The sequence below is a fragment of the Protopterus annectens genome, chromosome 1.part1 (assembly GCF_019279795.1).
Source record: "Protopterus annectens isolate FY-2018-M chromosome 1.part1, PAN1.0, whole genome shotgun sequence".
NCBI lineage: Eukaryota > Metazoa > Chordata > Ceratodontiformes > Protopteridae > Protopterus > Protopterus annectens.
Window position 1 is genome coordinate 1387548151 of NC_056726.1, and position 22252 is coordinate 1387570402.

At 40.4% G+C, this 22252-nt stretch overlaps 1 protein-coding gene and 1 long non-coding RNA gene across 2 annotated transcripts in view; one reads left to right on the forward strand and one right to left on the reverse strand.

Moving 5' to 3' along the window:
• Positions 1 to 7582, reverse strand: part of LOC122816286 (nuclear receptor coactivator 7-like) — a 1918671-nt gene extending 1911089 nt beyond the window's left edge. The window contains exon 1 of the mRNA XM_044089024.1: positions 7174 to 7582. The gene's annotated coding sequence lies outside the window, so the exon portion shown is untranslated. The remainder of the gene's footprint in view (positions 1 to 7173) is intronic.
• A 143-nt stretch (positions 7583 to 7725) lies between these two features.
• The window catches only part of LOC122813747, a 69849-nt gene continuing 55322 nt past the window's right edge, over positions 7726 to 22252 (forward strand). Inside the window, exon 1 of the long non-coding RNA XR_006366730.1 lies at positions 7726 to 7846. This is a non-coding gene — a long non-coding RNA (uncharacterized LOC122813747). The remainder of the gene's footprint in view (positions 7847 to 22252) is intronic.

A 22252-nucleotide genomic window follows, 5' to 3' on the forward strand; every position in this document is an offset into this window, starting at 1 on the left:
GATGGGACCAAGGTCCTAGCACCTTGTCCCGAGTGGCCTATCGGAACAGACTCTTGAGTACAGTGGAACCAAAATTAGCTCTATGTCTAGAAGCTAAATCCAACTTATAATGAGAAATGAAAGTGTGAGGAGTAGCCCATGTAGCTGCTGCACAAATGGTATCAATAGGCAGCCTGTCTTGGAAAGCTACAGAAGTAGCCAAAGCTCTAGTCGAATGGGCCTTTGGTTTGTTAGGCAACTTTTGGTGTCTAATTTCATACAGAAAGGAAATCAGGGATGTTAGCCATCTGGAGAGTGATACCTTCGAAACTGAAAGGCCCTTTCTGCCTTCTGCATAAGAGACAAACAACTGGTCAGTTTACCTGATCTGTTTGGTCCTATCCAAATAATACCTTAATTGACGATGAACATCTAGCCAATGCAATTTTTGTTCAGACCTGTTAGAAAAGTTAGGAAAAAACACAGGAGGTCAATGTTTTGATTTAGATTTGCATAGAGGCTACTTTAGGTAAAAAGGATGGATTGGTCCGTAAGGATACCCTATCCTTATGAAACAACAGATACGGTGGTCGACTGCTGAGTGCATGAAGCTCTGAGACCCTTCTAGCTGAAGTAATGGCTACCAGAAAGAGAGTCTTCCAGGATAGCAATTTCATTGAACAGGAAGCTGCAGGTTCAAAAGGGGGAAGAATCAAAGATGTGAGAACTAAATTAAGGTCCCAAGAAGGAGGTGGATTTCTTATAGGAGGTCTAAGAAGAAAAACTCCCTTCAAGAAAGCTTTGCAAAGCTTGTGAGACATGATGGCAGAATCTGAGATGCCCACATGAAAGTTAGATATAGCTGCCAATTGAACTTTAAGAGTAGAAGGAGATGAACCTGCATGGAAAAGTTCAGCTAGAAAATCAAGGATTATTTGGATGGGAGCAGTGAAAGGATCTATGTCCCTTCCTTGAGCCCAATAGGCGAAACGTTTCCACTTACTAAGATAAATCTTTCGAGTGGAAGATTTATGGGAAGCTATCAAAATATCTCGAACAGAGTGAGATATTTGAGGAAGCCTGGCTAAAGTTGGAACTGGAGGGACCAAGCAGTGAGGTTCAGAGAGGGGAGGGAGCGATGTAACTGACCCGACTGATGGATCAAAAGATCTGGAACTAGGTCCAGATGCCAGGGTTGCTCCAACAGAAATTGATGTAGAAAGGGGAACCAAACCTGTCGAGGCCAGTAAGGAGCAATGAGGATCAATGAGGCCTTCTGAGCGATAGCTTTCTGTATCACTTGAGAGATTAGAGGGAAGGGAGGGAATGCATACAGAAGTCCCCGGGGCCAAACTTGGACTAGAGCGTCTCTGCTGGGCTGGCCTGGTAAGGGGAAGAGGGTGAAATAATCTTTGCACTTGCTGTTTAGGGGAGTAGCAAAAAGGTTGCAGCAAGGCTGACCCCACTTGAGAAAAATTTTCTCCAAGATAGAATCTTTCAGAGACCACTCGTGAGGCATGAGGATAGCTCTGCTCAACTTGTCCTCGATAAGATTGGACTTCCCGGGGATGTGCGTTGCTATCAGAAACCGCTGAGAAGAAATCGCCCATTGCCACAGTCTGAGTGCTTCTCGACATAGGGGGTAGGACCTGGTTCCGCCTTGTTTGTTGATATACCACACTACAGACATGTTGTCCATCTGAATTGCTATCGTTCCCAAGGGAAGAGAGTCTTGAAGGGCTTGCAACGCTAGAAGCACTGCTCTCATCTCTAGAACATTTATATGCAAGTGGCGTTCGACTGGTTGCCATGTGCCCTGGACTGTTCTGCCCTGATAATGCCCCCCCCACCCGATCAGGGAGGCGTCCGTTGTCAGAGTAGCAACCGGAGGGGGAAGGACAAAGGGTCTTCCTAGGAAGAGCTGGGGGGAAGAAATCCACCAAAGAAGATGATTCTTGCATGCTGCGTAATCACAATGGTGTGGGACATCGGAAGTTGTTGGTACGACCATTGTGTGAAGAGCATCCATTGAAGGATTCTCATGTGAAATCTGGCTAATAGAAGTAGAGGGATAGCAGCCGCCATAATCCCCAGTACTTTTAGAACTAATCTGACTTTGACTCTGTTGCTGTGGAAGAGAAGGGAGACCAGTTTGTGTATGTCTGCTATTCTTTGGTCTGTGAGTCTCGCAGACATGTTGACTGTGTCTAGATTTGCGCCTATGAAGATAATAGCATGACAAGGCGACAAAACAGACTTTTCGCAATTTATTGAGATACCTAACTTTTGAAAATGCGAAAGGTGTAGTCTCTGGCAAGTAGAAGAAGATGCTTGGTAGGAGCTGTGAGGAGCCAGTCGTCTAAGTATGGAAACACCTGGAATCCTTGACGTCTCAGGTGAGAAGCTACCACTGCCATGCATTTGGTAAACACCTGGGGGGCAGTGGTGAGTCCAAAGGGCAGGGCTCTGAATTGAAAGTGACTGGTTCCCAGCCTGAAGCAGAGGAATCTCCTGGAGCGTCTGTTCATTTTTATATGATAGTACGCATCCTGGAGGTCTATAGAGCACATCCAGTTTTCCTTTCCCAATAGGGGTAGGATGGATTGTAGCGTGACCATCCGAAATCTTGTTTTCTTGACAGACTTGTTCAAGATACTGAGATCCAAAATGGGTCTCCAGTCCCCTGTTTTCTTTGGAACCAAAAAGAACTTGGAGTAGATTCCAGATCCTTGCTGGTCTGCTGGCACTGGCTGAATGGCTCTTTTTGCAAGCAACTTTGATATTTCCAACGCTGCTTGATCCCTTTGAGCGGGTGGAACATCTGGAAGGGATTTTTTTGATTGATTTGGAATGCGAAAGAACGGAATGGAATAGCCTTCGGAAATGATGGACTGTACCCACTTGTCTTGAGTTAGGGATCGCCAGTGATAATCTTCCCCCGACTGCCTCCGAAGGTGGACAGTCGGGCAACACCTCAGGGATGCTGGAAGGGCTTATCGGAAAAGGTTTCTCGATTGCCCTGGTTCTGCGGACCCCCCCTGCCTCTAGAGCGATGTCTACCATTATTGTTCCCCCCTCTGCCTCTAGAGGGGAACCGACTCTGTGCATCAGGCAAAGTCCCTTGAGATTGTTTGCGGAACCACATCTTTCCACTTTTCTGGCCTTTGGGGTAAGGTCTAGAAGGAGTAGAAAAACGGACTCTGACGGCAGAAAGAGTTTTGCCATCTGTCTCGCACCTTGTCAAGGTTTCTTTCACTTGAGGACCAAAAAGAGACGATCCATCAAACGGGGAATTAGTGAAAGACGTTTTAAAGGGGTCCGCAAAATTGCACAGTCGCATCCAGGCATGACGGCGTAAGGCCACACCTGTCCCTGCGGCTCTGCTCGCTCCATCAGCCGCATATGAAAGAAGGCGCATGGAGGAGTTAGCTATAGAATTTAGGGTAGCCAGCTGAGTGTTCATCTTATCCTGAAAACCCGCAGCTGTAGGATCCTTTAACATCTCACTCGCTTCCTTGATCAAATCTCTTTGAAGACGAGTGAAATGACAGAGGTAGTTCAGCGAACGCATGGCAAAGGTCGCTGACGATAACATCCGCTTCCCGTACCTGTCCATAGACCTAGATGCCTTGTTAGGAGGATGGACAGGCACCGAAGGATCAGCTAGCTCCTTCTTAGTGGCGGCAGCTACCACCATAGCATCCACAGAAACTCCCTTAGTCAGAAATTGCTTATCTGCTGGTGCTGTGATAAACTTTGAAGGTCTCCTGGGGGTAGGGTCCACAGAGTCAGGAGCCGTCCAAGCCTTTTTAGCTACCACCTGCATGAGGGGGTCAAAGTGGGGGGACACCCAGGAGGTGGAAGGGCAAGAGCCAAACGCCTCAAGATACACAGATTCATCCTCCGAAGGGTTAAGGGTTGGCCAATTTCCCCTCTGTTTCAGGATCTCTAGAATGTCTGCAAAGGAGACATCTTCAGAAGGGGAACGGGGGGAACCCTCGGAATCCTCTAAATCCGTGTCAGAGGTGACAGACTCAGGTGAGTCTATGTGCTTCCTCTTGCACTTTCTCTTAGTAGGGGGCTCCCCTGCCAATTCAGGAGAGGCCTCGGAAGAGGATGAGATCCCCACAGGGGATTCTTGAGGAGCTGGCTCTCTGCGGTCTGGGATGAGGGAGTGAGCAGACATAACCTGAGGCACCGAAGAGGGAGGGACGGACGGAGCCGACTGTGGAGTTGAACCGGGTTCCAACACACTCCGCATGACCTCGAATGCACCCCTGTCAGGCAGAGCCAGAGGTCCCCGCTCCGAAAAGCTGAAAACCTCCCTCGGCACCGACAGAGATGGCTCCGAGGCCGATGTCGGAGCCGAACTCACCAGCGCCGAAGCACCGAGAGGGAGAGCGGGTCGGACAAGGGTCCGATGCCACTCACCCCCTCGGAGCCGACGAGGGAAGTCCGCCGCCGAGATTCTTCCAAGGAAGAAATCGGAGCCGACGACGGTGCCGAAGACAATTGTATCGGCTCCGACGCTACCACAGTCTCGGGTCCGAAACGCCCCGGCTCCGAGCTCAAAGGAGTCGGAGGAGGAATATTTTGAGAGATAGGGTTAAGCATCGACTGATGAGTCGGGCTCTGAAGCATTTGGGCCAGTACCTCGGACTTAAGAAGTCGACTCACTACCCTCTGAAGGTCATGGTCAGAAAGCCTCGAAGACCTAGAGGAGTGCGACCTATGGCTCCGTTCAGACAGCAAGGGAGATGCTGGAGCCAAATGAACGGAGCCGAGGGACGGTGACCTTGACCTCTTCCTAGAGGTCGGTTCCGATAGTCTGATCGGAGCCGACTCAGCCATTTCAATACCTCGGCTCCAGCCGGAGCCGAGGGAACCACAGAAGTGGAAGTTCGAGTCTCATCGGCTCCAGCCGGAGCCGATGTAGTAGTAGACTTCGATGTCTTAGGTGCCGACTCAGTAGCTGGAGTCGAAGACCTAGAAGCCTTCGAAGGTTTGCCCGAAGATACGGTCGGGGGACCCTCAGGCTTTAGCAAGCCCCGTAAAATGAGCTTGTTCTTTCTTTCCTGCAGGACTCCAGGGCTGAAGCCATGGCACACAGCACAAGAGTCCTGCAGGTGTAAAGGTCCCAGGCAGTACACACAAGAAGTGTGACCGTCTGTCAGAGACATTTTCTGACAGCACGAGTCACACTACTTGAAGCCCGAGACCTTCGAATCCTTAGACATTTAAGTAACAAGTGTAATCACACCCAAGCACAAACACACCGATTACACTATACTCTAACTTAAACTAAATAAAATTAGATAGTTTAGTTATAAAAGTCCCTACAAAAAACACACACACTCCAAAGGGGAATGGGAGGGCCCGAAGGCCTAAGGGAAGAACTATAAGTTCTTGTGGTAAAAAAAGAGTAAGTACAAGGAAGAAGGGATAAAATTCCTTTAAAATAAGGGGATACTGTAAGGAAAACTAATTTAAAGGGGTTTAGTAACTTTTTTAAACTATTTTCTACACTCACCTGAAGCCGGTTGAAGCAACACGTCTCGATAGCTGTAGCGGCAAACGAGATCTGAGGTAATACCGCCTAGCATTGTGGGATATAAGGGGAGCCTCGAGCCGGTGGAACCAACTCTCGAGCTTTTAGAGTGGCCGAGTCGGAGCCGAGGTCGGCTCCGAACCCATCCAGCAAGAATGAAGGCGAGATGGACAACTTAACATCAATTGATTAACTGTAACTAGTCCTGTAGGTCAGACTCATCATATGTTAGTATACAAGTTATACTGCTTTTCTTTTTTACATCTAATACTTTTTTTATTTTTGGTACCAAGTAGAGCAGCTATGTCATATCCCAAATACGCAAATGTTAATATACCCTGACTATCCCTTAAAAACTGTTTCCATATCAAATATAAAAAGGATCCAGTTTTGTGGCAGTAAGCAGTTATGTGCTGCAGGTGCTACAGACAGATACCAGTCAGTTTTCTTTCCCATTGGGCGTTTCCAAACCCCACCCCCACCCATTACTATGTGTTGAATACCCTCGCAAAATTTTACCCCGTATATTTGGTCTGCCTGTTACAAAATGTGTGGTTTTCTTTCAAATCCAGGATTACAGTCATTAAATAATGACAGATGTTTAAGTTGTAGACGTCTTCATAATATACACTCTAATGAAACACCTGCTATTCCCGCAAAATAGCAATATTTAAAACCTGACCCTCGTTTTAGGTCTTTGCCCCATTATTTATGACATTGTCCACAATTCTTGCCGTACGACCGTACGAGGTTGAGAGGAATTATGTACTACTGCGTCTGAAAACGTATTAGTAACTAGACAACGTTTCGATACTTGATCTAGTCAATCGTTTGCTAGCCATTTAACGGCTGTACATCTCGTGCACAGTAATGGATACTCCTGGACATGACAACGTTCATTCCAAACAAGCCACTACCTGTGTCAAAACATAACAGTTGAAGAAGTCTAACTCCTAAAAGAAAATTCCTACAATTTATCATTTCCCAGTATCTTCAACACATCACCGTTCACCCCCAACACCTAAACTACAAGTTTACCCCCTACACACACACACAGTCATATGTCTCAGAATTAAACATTTAAGAATGTCACCGAGGGGGGCATCAAAAACTAGGTATTTACTGTTTAACGGAAACTCGTCTGACATACCAGAATAAATTGGGGACTCTGTGCATTAAGCACGTGAATGCAGCATCTATCTGTGCGCACTGTTTCAGTTCAATATCTTTCCTCAGAGTACTGGGCTGGGCCAACAACTACCAAAGCAAAGCATCCCAAGTCCCTAAAGAAAACCGCCCTGATTCTCCAAACACTCAGTGCCCACGCCTCTGCTGTGTAAGATGCTTGCACAGCTGCTGGCATCTCCTGTCGGCCTCTCTTCATCATGCAACAAAAAAAAAAACACGTCGCCGGTGCGTTTTTTATGTTACTCATTTCATCACACACCAGTAATAGTAATTTACAGTCTCTAAAACTCTCTTTCTATCTAATGCCACATTTAGACGATATGTACAAGTAAATGGCCAGTCTAAACATGGACAGGTCAATTTTCTAGGCTCGAATGAGATAGCTTTAAGAACTTCCAGGCAGTGACATGTTACATGCAAGTATATAATGAAAGGATGCAATCTGCAAGGCAACTCACCTACTATCCCGTGCAGAAGCTGGTTTGAAAAGATCATCTCTTCAGTTTCTGATTCCCCACTCCAGTATTCATACCATCAGTTAAGCAAATGGAGAGCACAGCAGAAGTACATAAACCCAGATGTCCACGATATTGTCCGCGGATCCTGAAGATGGTGTACAGTACATAAAGTCACTGCAGCAGTAGCACCAGGGCAAGGTTCATCCTCCACGGTAAATAGCAACTGAAGATCCAAACCAATCTGTGTTAAACTCCTTGCAACAGACCATATGAAATGTATGTACAAATTCAGAAACTAGTAAACTGGGAGAGCGGTATCAAACCGTTGACTTCTAAAATCAGTACGACGACACTCTAAAGCTAGTAGCAAATACTACATATTCCTTTCTGGAGTCAAAACCCACAGCACTAGTTCCTCCCCTGACACGCCCACTTCATTACGGCAGACTGTTATTCTTCAGGGCTGGGGGTGGAGAGAAGCAGCTGTTCTGATAGTGGATTGGATGATGGACACGTCAGTCGCTTCTTTTTGTATAACGTGCACACCGTAAACATCCGTTTATAAGCATTTAGCGATTAAACAAAATGTTGTTTCTTTACTGGTAAACATTGCAAACAGTGGTGTGATAGTGTGTATTTTGTTTCATAGTTTGACACCATCATAGCCGTGAAGGTAAGGTGGGTGATTCGTGCGTGTGTTATATAAAGTGTACAGGTGACTACTACGTTAACTACTAACTAACCTAGCCATGTTTCACATTGTTTGCGTACGTATATTTTCTAAATATTTTTAGATATCTATATCTGTGTGTGCACATGGTTTTCAGTTTACTCCCAACATAATATATTTTCTAAATATTTTTAGATATCTATATCTGTGTGTGCACATGGTTTTCAGTTTACTCCCAACGTCAAAGGCCAACATAATATATTTTCTAGTAAATTGTTTCACATACTAGCTGCACCATTTATATTTTCCATAATGTTGTTGAACTTCCCGGAAGTGTATATGTATCCAATATGCACGCACATATGTAAAATACAAACATGCATGCAATATATATGTAACATAAATCATATAACGGAAACACTGGTATGTTTCAGGGTCCATTTGCTAATATCCCATCCCATGGGTCTTCACTACACGGTTGATAGGTTGCTTGGTACTAGGCTATCAGCCCTAGGGCCTATACAAGCTTAGCCATAACAATTCCCTGGCTATTTCTTCCCTGGACCCCTGTCTAGCAGGGCGACTGACGTGATCCCCGGGATGAATTTCCTATCTCCCATCTAATCGTCAAGGTTCCTTTTGAAGAGGACCAAAGAGGCACTCTGCTTGACATGTATGGGAAATCTATTCCAGAGTCTGGGGAGTCTTTGGGTCAGGAACCTATCCCTCCAGCATGTTTTGTTTATTGTGATGACAAGGTTTAGATCCCTGGAGCGTGTGGCTCTGAGGGATGGGGATTTCTTTAAGTGTAGCATGTCCAACAGCTCTGGGTTTGACATGGCCTTGTATGTTAAGCAAAGATCGCCTCTGAGTAGACGATATACGACAGAGTATATAGCTGGAGTTTTTTAAGACGGTCAGCGTAGGGTATCTGCTTTAGGCCTGTGATTCTTTTAGTGAGGTATTTCTGTGGCCTTTCCAGTTGTTGCAGATATCTTGAGAGGTACATACCAAACGGAGCATTGTATTCTATACTGGGTCTAATGAGGGATGAGTACAGTGGGACAATGACCTCCTTTTTTCTGGCTGAAAAGCCCTTAGTGATGAGGTGTGCCACATAGAAGGATTTCCTGACTGTTGTGACGATGTGGTTATTGAAAGTGAGACCGCTGTCCACCTGTGTCCCTAAGTCTCTTATCACACTTTCGGTGTTTAGTGTACTGCCACCTATATGGTAATTCACGGATACATGTTTTTTCCCAAAGGGGATAACTATACATTTCTTGGCATTGAGCTTGAGCCCATGGCTCTGGCACCAAGCATCTGTTTCTGTAAGGCCCTTTTGTAGTGTATCCACATCATTTGGGGATTCAATAATGGTTCCCAGTTTGCAGTCATCTGCAAACTTTGTTATCCAGAGTCCTTTAGTGTTGGCCTGTACTTCAGAGAAGTAGATGCCAAACAAGAGCGGCCCCAGGACTGAACCCTGAGGTACTCCACTTGTCACTTGTCTGGAGCTGGATTTGGAGTCGGCTTCTTTTACAGTGTGGGTTCTATCAGTAAGCCAGTTAGCAACCCATTGGGTGACGTAGGGATTAATGCCCAGCTTAGAAAGTTTATCTATGATTCCAGAGTGGGGGATGGTGTCAAAGGCCTTGGCAAGGTCTAGATAGGCTGTGTGGACCACCTTACCCTTGTCCATGGCTCTGGAGACTGTCAATCAAGTTCAGGAGACAAGATCGGCCTTTCACGAACCCAAACTGGGTGAGGTCCAGTGTTTGAAGGTTGCCAATGTCTTTGTTTATAAGTTCCATGATAATACGCTCCATGGCCTTGCAGATTAGGCTTGTCAGACTGATGGGACGGTAGTTTCCGGGATCCAAGGTGGATCCCCCCTTGTGGAGTGGGATAACTGTAGCTGTGCGCCACTCAGTGGGCACAAAACCTGAGGTGAGGCTATGATTAAACATGACACTTGGGTGAGGTGCCAGTTCATATTGTAGTTCATGTAGTACACAGCCCAGGATGTCATCTGGTCCCATGGATGCTGTATTCTTAGCTTTGGAGAGTGCGTTTTTTACCTGTGTGGCCATTATTACCGGAATTTGGCAATCTTCCGGTATTGAGATGGGCCATTTAGGGGGTGAGAGGGGGTGAAGTTGGCACTGAATCGATCTGCCAGGATATTGGCAATATCCTTGGGATCAGTATATTTAATGCCATTCTGTTTTAGCTCAGAGCAGATCTGAGCATTGCCATTTAGATTCTTTACATAGTTATAGAATGCCTTGTGGTTGTCTTTGGAATCTTTGGCAATTTTATTTTCGTAACTAGCTTTGGAGGATTTTGAGGGATCTCAGTTTCTTACTGAGGCTGGTAAGGAAGTTTTTTGCATCCTGGGATTTTCCTCTTTTCTTCAACAGTTTCTTCCTTTTGTTGTAAAGTTTGTTTATGGCAGGGGACCACCAGATTGGCTTCTTTTTTTTGGATGAGAGCATCTTGGTTCTATTTGGGATTGCACAATTTATGCATGAGTGGATGTGCTCGTACAGTGCCTTAGTGTAGGATTCAGCAGTTGGACTTTCAGCTCCCGTCTGCATGGGTGTCATGAAGTTTGTCACTTCTGACTTGAGAAGCATGAAGTTGGCTTTGGAGAAGTTTTTTATGGAGATTTCCTTACTGGGGAGTGGGGGGTGAGATGTGGATGTTAAGGGTGATTAGCTTATGGTCAGACATGACTAACGGGGTGACCATAGGTGTGGAGCATCGATTTCCCATGTTGGTAATGACCAGGTCTAGGATATTGGAGCCCTTGGTGGGACTATGGATTAGTTGATCCAGGGCGTTGGAATTTATGAATTCCAAGAATTTATTTATTATTTATTTATTTTACATTTGTTAACCGGGCTGGTCTAGCTGGATACATATCCGTTTTCAGTAGAGGCCCGAGGAGAAAAGCTCCAATACACAATAGAAGTACATAATTAAATTGCAAAATTCAAAGTATTGTTACAACAAGAGAATATAGCTTACATATGCAGGAATGAAAATTTACATAGATGTTATATAAGACAAAAGGACAGACAGGAAATTATACACAAAACATTGATTTCGTTACAGATACTGGAAAATAGACTGAAATCAGAGATTTTCCTTATTACTAAAAGGAAAGAGAAATTTTAGAGATCTGCAATTAGGGAAATGGGCTAGGGAAGTGGAACTAGAAGTTATGAGATATGTAGTTAGTCAGGTTCACGACATGGGCATGTCCATTGTGTGGAGAGATATTCTTTAAGGTTAGCTTTGAAATGATTGAGCGAAGTAGTAAGTCTAAGGTTGTTTGGCAGGGAGTTCCACTGCTTGCCAATGGAATTGGCGTAAAGGGCATCCCCACCTGAGTTTTTTGCTTTAATGGTTAGGATCTGGATGCTGTTTGATGATCGGAGACTGTTGAGGTTAGTATATGGAGTGAGAATTTTGCACAGTGAGGGAGTTCTATCAGGATGGTTGATTATTTTATAAGCTTCGCGAGTTGGCTAAGTTTGAGGAGATTTGGCAGTTCCAACCAGCCAAGTCTTCGCAGATTAAGGCAATGATGGGTTCGATAAGGGGAACCTGTAATAAATCTGGCAATGTGGTTATAGGCAAGAGAGAGCATGTTAAGTTCACGTTTATTGAGAAAAGAGAGGATCGGGGAAGCATAGAGGAGGGAAGAGAGGAGATGGGTGCGAGCAATAGTTAATTTGGTAGTGGGAGTTAGGAAGTTTTTAATTCTGTACATAGATCCTAGTTTTTTGTTAACAGACTTAACTGTTTGGGTAATGTGTATGTCAAATTTGAGCTTATGATCAATAGTGACACCTAGCAGTTTGGTACTGGTGACAGAACCGTTGAGCAAAGGTGTTGGTACATGAGTAGCTTTCCCAGTTAATGGCAGGGTAGTTAAAATCACCCAGTATTAGGGTGTTTGGTTCTATCTTAATATTTTCCAGAATGTTTAGAAAGGTGTAGTGAAAATCTTGGGGTATGTTGGGGGATCTGTAGCAAGCTACAATTAGGATTGCAGTCTTACCTAGTGTTAGTTGCACCTGGAGAATTTCAGACGCGTTGTGTTGGCCAACTAGCCTGGTGGTGTGAATATCCTTGGTGAATATTGACATTCCTCCACCTTTAGTGTTTCGGTCCTGCTTTGGTGGCCGAAAAGTGTGGTTAAGAGTTGTAGCCTGGTATTGCAGAGGTGCTCTCTGGAGCCTTGAACCAGGTCTCAGTTACTGCACAGATATCGATGTTCTCCGTTTTTAGGAGTGCCTCGAGAGAGTGCATTTTGAGGTTTAGACTTCTAGCATTGAGTAGCATTACCTTCAGATTTTGCATGCTTGTACCTGTTACGGTGGTGGTTTTATCCTTTGAACTTTGCCTAAAAAAGGCACTATAGGGGTGGCAAGAGCCTTAGCCAGTAACCTGAATCCCAGGCGCGACAGGTGCAGACCATCTCTGGCAAAGCATCGTGGTCTGTCAGTCATGTCGTCCCAGGCAGACAGATACTGGATCCCCTTTGAATGACACCAGAAGCTTAGCCAATTGTTGAAGTCAATCATTTTGTCCTTATATTGTGGTATAATTCTGGGTGAAGGCAGGATGCTACTCAGGGCTAGGGTCATACCTGCCTGGGCCACATGATCTGAGAGCTCTTCCATGTCTCTTTTCATGTAGTCCAGGGAGGTACGTCTCAAGTCATTCACTCCAACATGGACAATGACAGAGTCATATTTGTACTTGTTGTGGAGTGACTTGAGTGCATGTGTTATGTGGTGGATCCTGGCACCCGACAGGCAGCTGACTGTAATTTTCTCCTTGTTCAACCTGGTGAGAGGGACATCAGTGTGCCGGACTATAGAGTCACCTATGACTAAAGTGTTAGGTACATTGTCTTGCCTTAGGGGCTGTTGTTGGGTGGCACACAGGTGTTGTGAACTATGTGACACTTTGGTTGTGATTGGTGTTTGTTTGCGTTTCAGCTTCAGAGGTCCTTGTTGCTTGGGCAGGTTACAGTTAAGGGCCACTGCATATGTGGATTTAGTGTTGCTATATGTGGGTGTTGGTGGTGTGGGTTTAGAAGGGCTATGTGTTGCTTGAGGTGTAGTGTGGGTGTTAACCTTCTCCTCTTGACTGTCTAGCACAGTCTTGGGTGGGAGAGAGCTTTGCTTCCATTTTGGCTATGTAAGGGATGCTTAAAGGTAAGATGAAAAAAAATGCACACTGCAGTGTGCACTAGAGAAGTTAGACGTGAAAGTAGTTAACTTAAGTTTTGCCTGTTTAAAAAGTTAAGGTTTAGTGGAGAGTTACTATTTTTAAAACAGCAAGATGGGTTGAAAGGGGTGGCCAGTTTTGTATTCCGGTACTATGGAATACAGTAAGATGGCCAATAAATTTAAATAGTTGAAGGGGAGGGGGTTTTGATTTAGTGATTACTCACACAAGCCAGTGAAAGTAGAGAGGAAATGAGATATATGGTCAGATTAACATAAGAGGCAGGCAACTAGAAAGACAGTGGTATTTAACAAGACAACTGTGACTGGGTGGGAGGGCGAGAAAAATTGCCTGACTCAGAAGAGAGAGAGAGCTGTGGTCTCTTTTGAAGTTTTAATATGCTGTTAAAGCAGAATGCAAGTAAAACACAAGGTAAAGAAAACAAACTACAGTATTTAAAATATACAAAATACAAAAAATAAAAGCAAACTAACCTTTCCTTCACAGCAAAGTGTAGCAGAGTCTGGATGAGCCTTTCTGGTAAAGCGGTCCCATGGGTCTCCACTACACGGGGTTTAAGGTATTACACAGTACAGATGCTCGGCTGGGTTTTGTAGTTTCTGCTAAATAGTTTGTATATATGAAGATCTTACCATTTAGTTTGGGATTATGAAAATAAACTTAATCTTTTGAAGATGTCCATAGTTGTGTGTGTTTGTTCTAAGTTAATATATGATAGGGGTGTTCTAAACCTGTATTTCATTTTTTTTTTTTGAGGGATTTCATTAAAATAAAAAGTCATGGAAAATGTGACGTAGGCAGAGATGGAGATGAGAAGAATCAACCGTATAAAAAAATCAGCCAACCAAATGTTAATGTGAGTGTATGTAACACAAAAGTTGGAAAATACACATTCCAAAAAGCTGTCAAGTATAAATAGGTGGGAACAATAGCTTTTTATAATAATGGCTACAATATTGCTGTTATCTTGGAATGTAAATGGCCTTACAGGTCTAGGCAAAGAGAAGAAAGTATTGAATAAGAAATTCAGAGTGGAAATAGCACTGATGCAAGAAACACATTTGGAAATAAATGAGCATGTGAATTTGATAAAGAATTTCAGGATGGGTATTCAGAATATCAGGGACAAAGGAATGCTAGGAATTCTAATTGTTGGATGGGCTCCAACAGTGATAGAAAAGGAAAAAAATAGATTAATGGTGGATTTATGGTAGTAAGGGAGGAGGATTATGTTGCCATGTATTTATATTCCACCAAAAATTGCTGTTATGGAGCTTAAGAAAAATATTCAGCTTTCAGAAGGCAACATTTCTTATAGGTGGGGACTGGAACTTGATATGCAGTAGTGAGGATCTATCAGGGAGACCTCAAATGGAAAACCTAGCAAAATGTTAGGTTACTAAGAAAATGATGACAATATTTGGTATGGAAGATGCAACTTTGGTAGTGGGAATTCATATATCATTTGCATATTATTCCACAAGATACAGTAACTGGGCTGGGATAGATAGAGATTATATTTCATAGGAGCATGTGCATTTAACTGAAAGTTTCAACATGCATCTAGTAACTGTTTCTGATCATGCACTGATAAAAAAACAACGATAAAAATGCAGGATAATGAAGTAAAAACTTTCCCACCTACCAAACAAGTGGAAATTATTCAAGCATTATTAGCAAAAATAGATTCCTAGGTTATCATTAGGATAACTGTCCTTGTGGGCCATTTTAAGCCTAGCCACTTACCCCATGTGATAATCAAACCCTGCATTTTGTGTGTGTAAGGTAAACACCTTAACCGTTATGTCCCTCACACCACCTCCTAATATCTTCAGAAGTTATAGCTAATGAGTGGGATAAAATGAAAAAAAATGTTTAAAAATAGGTAGATGCAAAAGAAAAACGGATATAGTTAAGAAGTAATAGGAATTACTTAGAGGGGGTAACAAAGATTAAAGTATTACAGAATAAGGGGAATCTCATGTAACAAGAAGAGGCACAAATGCAGAATGCTAAAGCAGAACTAAGGGAGTATGTGGATAATATGCACAAATTTATAACTATTGCTGTTAAACAACTAGTTTTGTTAAAACTCCAGAGAACAAAAACGTTTAGCACAATGACTTGGGCAACAGAAAGTGGTTGCTATGAAGACTGGTAGAGAAGGGTGAAGGCTGCCAGCCTAGCCAGATAGAATTGTGCAGATAATTCTGGCATTTGTAAATATAAATGTGAAATATAGGCTTGTTTCTTAAATGAAAGGAAAATAATGTGACTGTTGAACTTAAAACAATGTGGCAACATTGCAATCTGCTGTAAGGAAAACTAAGTCAACCATTTCAAATCTTTCTTTTGAATTTAAAATTATTTCATCACTGCCTTTGATGTTTTACAAGTCGGCTGCAGTCCGGCTAGAGGAAGGCTTCCTACCTATTGTTTTAAGGCTAAAATTAATGACCAGAATTTACATGTGGAATGTCCTTTATTGCTCTAAGTGTAAAAGAATGTAAATGCAGTTAATGTGTAGCCTGGGAACTCCAGGAAGGTTGAAAAAGATGATGTAATGTTTATCAGAACTGGAGTTTCAATTTAAACAGTGAAAACCAGAGATTAGTAAGTATTTTTGTCTTGATATCCAACCTACAGCACTGCCTATTGCTCTGTGTAAGTAAGTTATTTTAGAAGTATGTTTTCTTGTAACAATAGCTAGGAATTAGAAAACAATTTCTGTTATGTCAGAACTGTACTACTGAATTATTTTAAGTTTCTGTATGATCTTTAAACTCTTGAATGGCACTGTGGTGTAGTAGTATTGTCTTGTGTTTTTAGTATTTATTATTAAATATTTTTAAACCCTTTTCAACTGTGGCTGGTTTATGTAGAGATAAATTAAGCTCTAGAGTACATTGCATGCTTATAAGTGATCCTGTAATAAGCCCTTCCAATAAGCCTTTATTGCTTAGGTTACACTGCTATTGGATATTAATATTGCACAGTAATAATTGGACACCCTTTTAAGGGCCTTTGGGTAGCTGATAATTATTAGCTGGTGGTGGCAGTAATTACTACCATATAGTCTGGAATGGATTGGCTGGTTGAGGAAAAAACGCTGCTTGTACAAGTGGTTTACTTTATTACAGCAAAAGACATAAAACACGAACTGGGTTAAGCGCTTTCAACTGAACAACATCAGTCTTCTTCAGAACAATGTATCCATTCAAATCGAACCAATTTATAGTAACTGTTACATTGTGATTTCAAAAATTGCGCCAACAATACTTAAAGCCACAGCACTAATTTCTTAAATAATAACATATAATGCATTTGAATATCGCTTAGTTCTGTATACATAATAAATAATGCATTTAATATGTTCCAATCAAAAACATAAAATTGCTAAAATATATTAAAAATATAAAAAATTCTAAGTCTTTGCCTACATAAACTATATACTATATCCATAATAAATGGATATCAACTTGATCTACAAAACCTGTACTATATGCAATAACTGATATATAAATATTTACTAAAAATGTAAATGCGTTTCTTAACTATCTAAATATTAAATAATGGTATTGTGTACACAATAAATACATACCATAAATACAATAAACCCAATATCAGCCTAACTGTAGAAAAGGTTTAATGCTAATGAAGTCGTTGAGACCAGGATATCTGGTGGCGTCTGTTCTGATTTGCCATACACTTTCTTTTAATGCCAATTGCACTTTCCAGTTCCATGCGTATGTTGTTTGACTAACCTGGTCTATTATACTAAATATAAAACCATGCTGAACCCCTTTTCTAAAATATGTCTATATAGGGCATTGGTTTTATCTTCCTTACGTATTTTATACACCAGACACTGACTTTCCGATAATATTGCAGGACACTTTCGTATCCAACAATAACGTTTGCATAGATATGCCTAATTTTTGTGGTGAGGACATCAATAGCAGCTTGCATTCACCGACGAGTCAGGGTGAGCATGCCTTGAGCAAGGGACTGTGTTTACTTTCTCCATGCGATGATTTTACATTTGACTTTAGTTTTCAACACAATAAAGTAATAAAAAAGTAAAAGAAAACCAAAGGTTGGGAGCTAGACCTAAAGAACGACAAGCCGTTAGACAATACGGCAATACCAAACACAAGGATATTTTAGAAAATAAAGGTACTGTTATTCAAATGTCTAGCCCGACAAATAAAAAAACGGATGTATAAAAGCAATGGACATAAAGAAGTAAATTTAGACAATAGTATTTGTGATGATACTTCAGTATGTTCAATTAATCAATTTTTGGGTGATGATTATGAATTTGAGTATGGGTTGAATAAGGAACAGAGTTCCAATTTTAATGTTACTTATTTTAAACAAAATTGCTTGAGAGATATGATATTTAGTTTTGGTAAGAAACTTTTACAATACAAGAATACTAAGATAGATATTGCCTACCTATCTAAATGTCTTAATACCAAAGTGGTACCTAAGGGTATTAGATTTTTCAAATTACCTTTAGGTATCAATTACAATAATGAAATGAAAAAGGAATTTAATTAATTATTTGATAACTTTGTTTTTTTATATATTAGGACTTTGATCAAATTTAATGATGCAAAAATAATTATCTTGGCTAATGAGGTAGAATGTATGAACAATACTATTATTAAACATCGTGATTTTTACAAATGGAAAGAGTTATACAATAAACAATTTGATATTGCACATGATAAAGCTAATAATATTTTCGAGAGAAAAAATAGAAAATTAACAAGAGATGTAGAAGCTTATGAGAACAATAGAGCTTACATATGGCCTGTAGATAGGAAAGAAGGTATCCGAGAAGTAAAATCATAGTATAGAGACCTAGGAGTACAAATAGAGAGGAACATTTTTGTGGAGGCAGGTTTTTTTCCAGCTCCAAAGCACAACAATCTGCACAGTAGATGGAATTAATGAATACAGTTGTTACAGACATAGTCTCCACGACATTTCCTGTATACAAGTCCCCTCATGATAGTGTCAAGAATTTTAGTGTTAGTGATCATCCAGTCACTGACGTAGACAATATTTCTGTAACTAAATGTATACAGGAAGTTAATCGTACACAAGTTAATCACATAGTTAATCCCATTCAGAATGAACAGAATGATATTGTACAACAGATATTGACCACCTATAATGGGTTCAATGTATATAATTATACTGACCTGACTATAGAAGAGGAATTCATTCATTTAATGAGTAAAGGTATGAAATTCATACCTACTGTAGGGATTAATTTAGTGGATACTATCAAAGAAATTAAATTGTACTGTAGGAGACTCAACCTGGCAATACAATTTGGTTTAAATATGATGACCAACAAATCAATCAGTATACAAAGTTGAAAAAGAAAAGTACATATGTACCAGTCAGTCACCAGCAAATAAATAATTATGAAAAAATGGTGAATAAGGATGTATATTGGCTTAATCATGACATTAATAGAATTAAAGGAAGAAATCAAATATATAGTGACAATTTAACACAGAAAGAAAGGAACTGTTTGAAAAATATTATACAGAATAAAGAGATTCGTATTATGAAACCTGACAAAGGAGGAGGAATTGTGGTTAGTTATAGTTTGGATTATAATAGTAAAATACATAATTTGTTGTATGATTCAGGAAATTATGAGGTCATCTCTATGAATGAAATTAATATAGGTTATAAAAGGATAGATCTTATATTAGAAGAATACTTGATAGACAACAGAATAAGTAATGAAATATATATGTTTTTAAAAACTGAATATCCCATATTAGCAAAAATAGTGGGTATACCGAAAATACATAAATCCATGGAGGATCCACCATATAGACCTATAGTATCAGGATCCAAATCAAAAACATATAATATAGGTGTACTTATAGATACATGGACTAAACACATATATAAAGTTGTACCGCATATTATGAAGGATTCGTGGAATTTTTTGAATAACCTTACCGCAGACAAATGGAGTAAAGATTATATTTTTATAACTATAGATGTGGTGGATCTTTATACATGTATACCTAAAGATACAGGATTAGATTTTTTTACCAACAGCCTTAGAAAACATTCTGGGTATAATTGGGATAAAATCTGTGTATTAACGGAACTTATGTCTCTTGTTTTGGAATATAACTTTATCACATTTCAAGGTGAATTTTTTAGACAAAAAGTAGGCGTCGCTATAGGGGCGTCCTGCGCACCTATATTTGCGGATATGGTAATGTTAGAATGGGAATCAGAGTACTTATTCAAAAGTGACTATTATGCCAGTGTAGTATTCTATGCCAGATACCTTGATGATTTATTTGTCCTATGGAAAGGATCCGAGGCCTTGATAAGCGAATTTATCAACTTTCTCAATAGCACAACAGATTTCTTAAAATTTACTTATAGTTACAACAAAAAAGAAATCGCATATCTTGACACCTATATTAGCAACACAGATAACAGGGTTTGCATCTAGAATTTATAGGAAACCTGCTTACTCCAATGACTACATTGAATATAATAGTAATCATCCTCCTTTTATGTTCAAGAATGTGGTCAAAGGACAATGTATCAGGATAGCCAGGATGTCTTCTATCAAGGAAGTTATGGATGAAGATATCAAGATATTATATACCATGTTTAAGAAGAGAGGCTATCCAGATAACATGCTAGATGATATTACCCAGTATGTTTCCTCACAGTGGGGACATCGATATAAACCATTGTTAGGTAGACAAGCTCTTGGGTGTACTTTTAGCCAAAAAATCGAAAATACCTTTAATAGAGTATGGGTACTAACATACTCTCCATACGTACACTACATTAAAGAAATATTATTTAGACATTGAGATGTAATTACATCTAATAATTTGGGATTGACACTAGGTAACCAACCTGTTTATAATATTTAAGGTGGCATCCAATTTAAAGAGGATGTTGGAACATACTGGTAAAAAAAACAGGTTAATTTTGAAAAATCTATTAAAGGCAGTAGTAAGTGTGGTTCTTGTCACCAATGTCGATATATTAATGTAGCAGGTAAAGTTGTTTTACACGATATCAACCACACTAAGATCAGATGTTTAGGTGGGAACTGTAATAGCAAACAGATCGTTTATATAGCTAAATGCACTTTCTGTACCGCATTCTATATAGGGAAGACAGAAAGGACATTTAAAAAACGCATTTATGAACATCTTTATAAAATACGTAAGGAGGATAAAACCAATGCCCTATATAGACATATTATAGACAAAGGGGTTCAGCATGGTTTTATATTTAGTATAATAGACCAGGTTAGTCAAACAACATACGCAGGGAACTGGAAAGTGCAATTGGCATTAAAAGAAAGTGTATGGCAAATCAGAACAGACGCCACTGGATATCCTGGTCTTCACGACTTCATTAGCATTAAACCTTTTCTACAGTTAGGCTGATATTGGGTTTATTGTATTTATGGTATGTATTTATTGTGTACACAATACCATTATTTAATATTTAGATAGTTAAGAAACGCATTTACATTTTTAGTAAATATTTATATATCAGTTATTGCATATAGTACAGGTTTTGTAGATCAAGTTGATATCCATTTATTATGGATATAGTATATAGTTTATGTAGGCAAAGACTTAGAATTTTTTATATTTTTAATATATTTTAGCAATTTTATGTTTTTGATTGGAACATATTAAATGCATTATTTATTATGTATACAGAACTAAGCGATATTCAAATGCATTATATGTTATTATTTAAGAAATTAGTGCTGTGGCTTTAAGTATTTTTGGCGCAATTTTTGAAATCACAATGTAACAGTTACTATAAATTGGTTCGATTTGAATGGATACATTGTTCTGAAGAAGACTGATGTTGTTCAGTTGAAAGCGCTTAACCCAGTTCGTGTTTTATGTCTTTTGCTGTAATAAAGTAAACCACTTGTACGAGCAGCGTTTTTTCCTCAACCAGCCAATCCATTCCAGTGTTCTATAGTTGTTGTTCAAACCGTACCATATAGTCTGGGTATAGGGGCACAGCTGGAGAATTTGTGTCAGCCTTTCCCAGGAGTGTCTGTGAAGTTGTATAAATACTTATCTCTAAGAGTGTGAGTGTGTGTGTGCCAGCTACTTGTCAGGAACACGAAACACTGGTTGGACAGAGAGGGTACTGGAGGTTTTAGCTTGCCAGCTAGGCTGTGATCTGGACCCTATAGCTGTACCAGTGGGGAGTCTTATTGGAGACCTGGTGAGCAAGGGAGAGACCAGCCCCGGACTGACTGTGATCTCTATGTGCTCTTAAGGGAAATTGTACTTTACTGTGTGTATTTGTTATCCTTTCCTGATATATGAGGTGCCCTCTCTAGTGTTAGTGGTGAGGATTGAGGCTCCTTGATTGCTGGGCCAAGGCACGGGCATCACAGTTGCTACCAAACGTCAGGAGTCTATAACAAGAAAATAACCAGAGATTCTGTAGTGGTATTAGAGATATTTCAGAATTTTTTTGAAAATTCGTATAAAACAGAAATAAATTGGAAATCAAGGAAAAGCAGAAATTAAAATTTTTGTGGAAGACTTAATTATGCCAAGGTTAGAGGTAGATGAGGCTCAACAGCTAACAGTTAAGAAAGGAGGAGATGGGATTAAAACAATAAAACGATGTATAATCAATCTTCAGGAAAGTTTCTAGAAACATATGGTACTCCTGTGGAAGTTTGGAATTTAGGAGGGAAGAAAGTGATAAAGTTCTGAAGATTTTGTTTAAGAGTATTTTACAAGGAGGGGAAGCACCAACATCGTGGAAAAAAAGCTGTGGTGGCTATAATACCTAAAGATGGTTAAAAAATCAGATCCAGCCTCATATAGGCCCATTTCAAATTTAAACCATAATTACGGAGTGTCTATGTCTATAATGGCTAAAAGAATGGCAAAGGTATTGCCAAAATTGATAAATATGGATAATATTGTTTTGTGGAGAGTAGGTAAACATTTGACAGTGTTACTAGAACAATGATGATCCAGAGGGAAGCAGAATGTAAGAAAATACTGCTGTCATTCACGGGTCTTGGTGCAAATAAAGGATTTGACAGAATAAGCTAGGATTTTATGGGTA